Raw genomic sequence first — 8,111 nt, 5'->3', positions numbered from 1 at the left:
AGAATGGGATGCTGGTATAAAAATTATCCAGGTAGATGTGGTAACCCTGGTCAAGCAGTGAGTGCACCAAATCCCACACAATTTTTGCATTAATTCCCAGTAAGGGGGGGCATTCTGGGGGCTGAATGCTGCTGTCCTTCCCTTCATATATCCTGAATTTATATGTATACCCTGATGCACTCTCGCACAGCTTATACAACTTCACGCCATACCTTGCCCTCTTACTTGGCAGGTACTGGCGGAATTGAAGCCTCCCTTTAAAATGTACCAGGGACTCATCAATGGAAATACACTTCTCGGGGGTGTATGCTTGGGCAAACCGGGCACTGATATGGTCTAATAAGGGTCTCGGTTTATATAAACGGTCAAAACTGGGGTCATCTCGGGGTGGGCACTGCTCATTATCGGCATAATGTAGGAAGCAAAGTATTGCCTCATAACGCATCCTGGACATGGCCATACGGTACATCGGGGTGTGGTATAGGATGTCCGTGCTCCAGTAGGTCCTAATGGATGGCTTTTTCAGAAGCCCCATGTTCAAGAGCAGTCCCCAGAACTTGCCCAACTCTGCTGCGTCTACAGGAGTCCACCTCTGGGATTGGGCATAAAATGAGTTGGGGTTCTTGGTGATATACTGTTGGGCATATAAATTAGTCTGGGTGACCATTAGCTCTATAAAGTCATCAGTGAAGAAGAACTTGAAAAAGTCCATCTCACTGAACCCTGCCGTGTTAAATTTGATGCCTGGGCTGCCCGTGTACTCAGGGATTTGGGGTTCATAATGGTCTGGTGTGGGCGTCCAAATTGGGTCACTTCGCTCAGGGGTATCACTTGTTGTGGGGTCACTTCTCTCAGGGATTTCTACTATGGTGGTGGTCCTGGGGCGTCTCCTAGGGGGTCCCTCCTCTTCATCGCTGGATGAGGAGGTAGACAAATAAAATAGTGTATCACCATCCGACGAGTCTGTGTCGGAGGCCAGAAATGCATACACCTCTTCAGCAGTAAATGTCCGTTGGGACATGCTTGTTGTGCTAAGACAAAATTTATATACAGCAAAAAAATAAATCCCTAACTGGGAGCAATAGGATAGCACAACTAGCACAAATGTGTGTTTTGTTTTTAGAGAGCAAGTTGACTTCCCTGACACTAAAGCTAACTAGGGCGAGGGTTCCTAACACTAAACCTAACTAAATTTTATGTGGACTTCCCTAACGCTAAACCTAACTACGGCGACGATTCCCTGACACTAAACCTATCTAGATTATTTCAAGCTTCCCTGACACTAAACCTAACTACGGTGACGGGTACCTGACGCTAAACCTATCTAATTATTCCGAGCTTCCCTGACGCTAAACCTAACTACGGTGATGGATCCCTAACGCTAAGCCTATCTACGGTGACCGATTCCTGATGCTAAATTCCCTGACACTATACCTAACTACGCTTTTTGACGGTTCCCTGACACTAACTAACCCTAATACTAAACTAACCAGTTAAATTGTCAAAATTGCCGAAACTAACTATTTTTTTTTTGTTTCTTTTTTTCTTTTTATATTTTTTTTTTGTTTTATATGTTTTATATAGAAAAAAATGAAAAAAAAATCCCCAGGGACCAAGAAATGTGGTCCTGAAGACTGAAAAGTAGTCAGTGATAGGAGATCACTGACCAAAAAACGTGGGTAGAACTCAAAGAGGAAGGGAACAGGAGTGGGTAGTGGATGGGGTGGTGGGAAGCAAAAAAAAACGTTGTTTTAGCAACTTTTTTTCACTTTTTTAACTTCTTTTCTCTCTGACTCTCTGCTCACAACCGATCTCAACGCCTCGCTAACTCCAACAGGGCGTTCAGGGCGGTTGCAGCAGGATGTGAGGTCAGAGACAGGAAGTGAAGAGAATGATCGCTGCTATTGGCTAGTTACTCACTGACTAGCCAATAGCGGCGATCGGCGAGGCGGGACCATAGTAAATGGTCCCGGCACATTATGCTGTGATAGCGTGCTGTCAGAAACAGCAGCTATCACAGCTCAGGAACGCCGGGCTCGAGCACTGCTGTGCTGAATGAGACCGATCGCTGCTATTGGCTAGTTACTCACTGACTAGCCAATAGCGGCGATCGGAGAGGCGGGACCATAGTAAATGGTCCCGGCCCATTATGCCGTGATAGCCTGCTGTCAGAAACAGCAGCTATCACAGCGCATGAACGCGTCGGGCGCGCGCACCGCTGTTCTAACTGCAGGACGTAGTATTACGTCATGGAGCGCGAACGATACAGCTGCCATGATGTAATAGTACGTCAAGGAGCGGGAAGGGGTTAATAAATGTCATCCATACGCTGCAGAAAAATTCAGTCCTTAAATTCACCTGCGGAATTTGCTGCGGAAACGCTGTGGAATTTCTTAAAGGGGGTGGAAATTGCATCATAGGAAGAAGAAATATCACCATCACACATCCCTTGAAAAAAAACACACCAAAAATTTTTTCATTATATTTTTGCAGTAAAAAACGCTAGGCTGTTTGTGCCCTCCTACAGAGTTATCGTCCCAGTTGTAACATTTTTAGGGGCACTAATCGAATCTCTTCAGTCCCTTTAAAGAACTAAGCAGTCTGACCAATCCTGGATCTAAAGACGTTAAACTGCTGCATTAAGAGGTTTCGCATGGAATCCCTACATATTCCTATTGCAGGGACCCACTGGTGCTTCCTTTGTTTCGCGATCAGTTCTAAACATTTTTAATTTGTCACCCTCCCCTTGGGACTCACAATGGCTCCATGGGTTTTTACCAAGGTCCTGGCGACTCTCAGGGTGCTTCTACACGTCAGGGGATTTGTCATTGTTTACCTGGACAACCTTGGTGAAGGCCAGAAAGGACTATCTCCACAGTCTCAGGTGAATCATCAATGAGGAGAAATCCTCCCCAGTCCCAACTCAGTGCATGAGTTTCTGGGAATGATCTTCAACTCAGGGACAGCAATGGTACATCTCCCGACAGACTAGATCAAGACCCTGCAAGCTGAGGTGGCTCTCCTTTGCCAGAACACTCCCTATTCCATCTGCTTTTGCTTGCGGCTGCTGGGCAAGATGGTGTCGACCTTTGTGGTAGTTCTACTTGTGCAATTTTACCCCTCTTGGCCCCTCCAGAGAGTGAGCCTTTCACACTGGGATAAGTCTCGTGACTCACTAGACAAGTTATTCTTCTATCCTATTAGACAGGAGTTGCGCTGGTGGGAGACCTCGCCGGGGTCACGCTAGCATGATCTTTTCTTACCCTCCAGTGGCTAGTCATCTCAACAGATGCTAGCCTATCTATCTAGCCTATCAAAACTGGTAGCACCGGAATGGCCTCGCCAAACGTGGTACACCGACCTAGTCAACCAACTCGCAGACGCACCTTGGTGTCTTCCACCTTGACCCGACCTCCTTTCCCAAGGTCCGCTGTTTCACCCCACTTCATCCCAGATGCGTTTAACAGCATAGCTGTTGAAGCTGAGGGAACAGGGTTTCTCTGAACCAGTCATCTAGACGATATTAAAGGGTAGGAAACATCAATCAGCCATGGTGTACCATTGTACATGGAAGGCTTTTTTCCGCTGATGTGAGCAGTGTGCTTTACATTCTATGGTGTGTTCCATGCCTAGGATTCTGTCCTTCCTGCAATCAGGCTTTGAACAGGGACTTGGCTCTCCTTTCATTAGGTTCAGGTCTCTGCTCTGTCTAAACTTTGGTCTTGCGTTCTCTGGTAAAGACCTTCTTGCAAGGGATGGCTCGTGTTTCCTCCCTTCAGACATCCCACTAAGCCTAGGGATCTTAATTAGGTTTGGTGTGTTCTTCAGGTGGCACTCTTCGAAATCCTTTAGGGATGGTTCGCTTTTTTTATTTTATTTCCTCGCAGGTTGCTTTCTTGGTGGCTTTCAACTCCATCAGATGAGTTTCAGGACTTGCTGCTCTGTCCTGCAAGTCTCTGTCTTTGGTCCTCCAAAGGAATAAAGTGGTGTAACAACCAGTCCCGTTAAGAGATTGTGAGATTAAGAGATTGTGCTCCCTTCCTATTGCGCCTCCCCATCTCATCCGAGACAGCATCCGAGACCGTGTCTATCGGACTGTGATGGAGTCGTTTTGGTACTCCAATTATTTTTGTCTGCCACGAAGACCGTGCAAGGGATTGGCAGCACCTAAGGCCACTATTGCTCATTGGATCAGGTTTCCGAAATCACAGACTGATCGGTCCTTGGGAAAAGTTTACCCTTGGATGCTGCCAATTCCTTGCGTGGTCCTTCGGGAAGGGTAAAAATATTCAGAGCGCCAAATGACGCCATCACAGTCAGCAGCCCTTCCTACAAGGCCTTTTGGTGCGTCCTGGGCAATCAAGCTTCAGTTTCTCAAGTCTGCAAGGCTTCTATCTGGGATTTGGTGCACAGTAATTCTTTGGATTCCCCTGATGCAAGTCTGGATTGCAAAGTGTGTTAGATTACCCTCTGGGACTGCATTAGGATGTCCCATGGTACAGTCCCCCAATGATGTTAACGAGAACTGGATTTTTGAACTCACAATAAAATAATAATTATTTTTTTGTTTAATTCATTAGGGGACATGGATACCACCCTCTTTTGTTGTTCCAGGACTTTTTCTGGCTGTTTGATTGTTTTTTCTTCTGGGCCTGTAGACATTTTTTTTTTTGTCGTCTTTTACTGCTTCTGTACAGACTGATTTAGCCAGCGTCTGTGGAAAGTGTATGGCCTGCCTGTGCGGAGCCCAAAATTTTGCTATCTAGTGGCTAGGGCCTATACCCATGGTGCTGTGTACCCCACTTAATTCAATGAGAAAAATATTTTGCTGTGAATATGAAAATAAGTTTTTTTTTATTTTTAAAAAATGATACTTTTTGTCACTATTTTGATAAAATTAGTTCTCCTTCCCTCTGCACAGGTCACAGAGCATGTCTAGAAAACTTCCCTAGAAGTCAATAAACATCTCCAGTTCACAGGTTCATGTGGTCAACGTGGATGCTGTAAAGCATATCTCTAAATGCTGTTAACTGTGACTCAGGCGCGATGGCTATCCCCATAATCATGTACAGAATTTAGAATTTAAAAAACTTTACACTCAAAATAAAAATTACTAGAATTTTTTTTTTTTATCAGTATCTGGTTTTAATTAGTAATAAAAAATATGTAGGAGATACATTTCCTTTAAGCCCTTATTGCACCAGGACACACCGGTACGTCCTGTATTACAGTGCTTTAAGGCACCGGGACGTACCGGTGCGTCCTGGCAAAAAACTGTCACCCTGTCAAAGGACAGGATGACAGAACTGTGCCGTCAACTGTTTATGACAGTTGATCGGCACAGTAAGACGGCAGGGGACCAATCGCAGTGGTCCCCGGCCGGTGATTGCGGTAATTGGTCAGTCACAGCAGACTGACCAATCATAGCTCCATGACAATGTGTATGTCATGGCGCTGGCTCAGAAGCTGAGCCAGCGCCATCACCGCCAGTTATCGGCTGTCCGACACCCCGCTGTAACGGCCAGGACCAGAGCTAGGCACCGATCTGGCCGATTAACTGCTTAGATGCAGCGATCAAAGCGATCGCTGCATCTAAGTATCTTCTAGCCTGTCGGCAACCATGAAGCATTCCAGAGTTATTTGGCTTTGTCCTTAAGGCTAAAACAGGCTGTGTCCTTAAGGGATTAAGATTTTAGGTAATCTGTTATGCACATGCTTATACCTAGACACATCTATTAAACTAACGCCACATACATTTTGGGCTTTTCAAATGAACTAAAGTTTTGCAGCAGTTTTTTTTTTTGTTATTGTTTTTTTAAAATACCTGCAAGGAGGCGGTTTCTCCCAATCTGCCTCAACAAGTACTGCATATTTAAATTATACACATTAAAAAGGAAACTGCCATGTCAAACATGCTGTCCTTTTTGCAGGTAGCATGTGAAAGAGCAGGAGGAGCTGAACAAATTGATATAGTTTTGTGGGAAAAAGTTCAGGATAACTTGTACTTTATTGATTTAAATCCCTGCTCATTGTGGGCTTAGGAGTTCAGTGGGTGGTCTCACTCAGTTATTGACAGCTATTTCTATATTCACTCACATACAGGTAAGGCTGTCAATGGTTGAGACTGCCCACTGGACTCTAGCATAAGGGAGCAGATATTCAAATAATAAAATTACAGGTTATCTGGTATCTTTTTCCACAAAACTATATATTAATCTAATAGGCTCCCCCTTCCTTTATAATATGCTGGCTGCAGAGTTGACAGCATGCTTGACATGTCAGGTGCCCTTTAATACATACATGTATATTATGCAGCCTTTACGCTGATTCCCATGGTCTGTCCCTCTGTCTCACCACAAGGCATGGATTTAAAGAGGCTCTGTCACCACATTATAAGTGCTCTATCTCCTACATAAGGAGATGGGCGCTATAATGTAGGTGACAGCAGTGCTTTTTATTTTCAAAAAATGATCTATTTTCACCACTTTATTAGCGATTTTAGCTTTATGCTAGTGAGTTTCTCAATGGACAACTGGGCGTGTTTTACCATTGACCAAGTGGGCGTTGTACAGGGGATTGTATGACGCTGACCAATCAGCGTCATACACTTCTCTCCATTCATTTCCTCAACACATAGGGATCCTTTTAGATCAGTATGTGCTGTCTTAAACTAACACATTAACACATACTGAAGTGTTTAGACAGTGAATAGACATTCCACGGGATGTCTATTCACAATCTCTGCACTTCGTTACTGTTTCTGTGGTAGTTACAGCAGAGGTAGCGTAATCTCGTTGTAACCTGTCATCTACAGCGTAATCTCGCGAGATTACGCTTCCTCTGCTGTAACTACCACAGAAACCGGAACGAAGTGCAGGGATTGTGAATAGACATCCCGTGGAATGTCTATTCACTGTCTAAACACTTCAGTATCGTTAATGTGTTAGTATAAGACAGCACATAGAGATCTAAAAGGATCCCTATGCGCTGACTAAATGAATGGAGAGGAGTGCATGACGCTGATTGGTCAGCGTCATACACTCCTCTGTACAACGCCCACTTGGATATTAAGCAACTCATTAGCATAAATCTAAAATCGCTAATAAAGTGGTGAAAACAGATTGTTTTTTTTTTAAATAAAAAGCATTACTCTCACCTACATTATAGCGCCAATCTCCTTATGTAGGAGATAGGGCACTTATAATGCGGTGACAGAGCCTCTTTAAGAACACAGTAGGAGGAAAACAGTCCTAGTCTTTCCTTTATTCTTTCCTATATCAAGTATCCATTCCTGATATTTACATAATTAAGTAAAAAAAAACTGCATCAAACTGCTGTGTGTGAGCCTAGTCTGAAGAAAATGTGTGAATGTTTTACCAAAGTAAATGCAGCCTCTACACCATTGACCCCGTGTTAAGCTTCTATATAGCTAAAATAAATAACAAACATGTTAGTGTAAATGAGGCTGTACACGTTAGGGTATGTGCACACGACCTCTTTTGAGGCGTTTTACGCCTCGAATTACGCCTGAAAAGATGGCTCCAATACGTCGGCAAACATCTGCCCATTGCTTGCAATGGGTCTTACGATGTTCTGTGCAGACGAGCTGTCATTTTACGCATCGCTGTCAAAATATGGCGCATAAAATGACGGCTCGTCAAAAGAAGTGCAGGACACATCTTGGGCCGTTTTTGGAGCCGTTTTTTCATAGACTCTATTGAAAACAGCTCCAAAAACGGCCATAAAAAACGCAGCGAAAAACGCAAAGATAGACGCGAGTTTCTCAAAAAAGTCTGAAAATCAGGGGCTGTTTTCCCTTGAAAACAGATCCGTATTTTGAGACGTTTTTGACTCTTCGTGTGAACATACCCTAGGGGTATGTTCGCACGTAAACGTAAAATACGTCTGAAATTACGGAGCTGTTTTCAGGCGAAAACAGCTCCTGAATTTCAGACGTTTTTGCAAGTGCATGCATTTTTCTTGGGGTCCATTAAGGACGTAATTGGAGCTGTTTTTCAATGGAGTCAATGAAAAACTGCTTCAATTACGTCCCAAGAAGTGACATGCACTTCTTTGAGGCGGCCGTCTTCTTACGCGCCGTCTTTTGACAG

Source organism: Rhinoderma darwinii, chromosome 2 (assembly GCF_050947455.1).
Source record: "Rhinoderma darwinii isolate aRhiDar2 chromosome 2, aRhiDar2.hap1, whole genome shotgun sequence".
In the NCBI taxonomy this organism is placed as follows: Eukaryota; Metazoa; Chordata; class Amphibia; order Anura; family Rhinodermatidae; genus Rhinoderma; species Rhinoderma darwinii.
Note: the sequence above shows the minus strand (reverse complement) of the source record.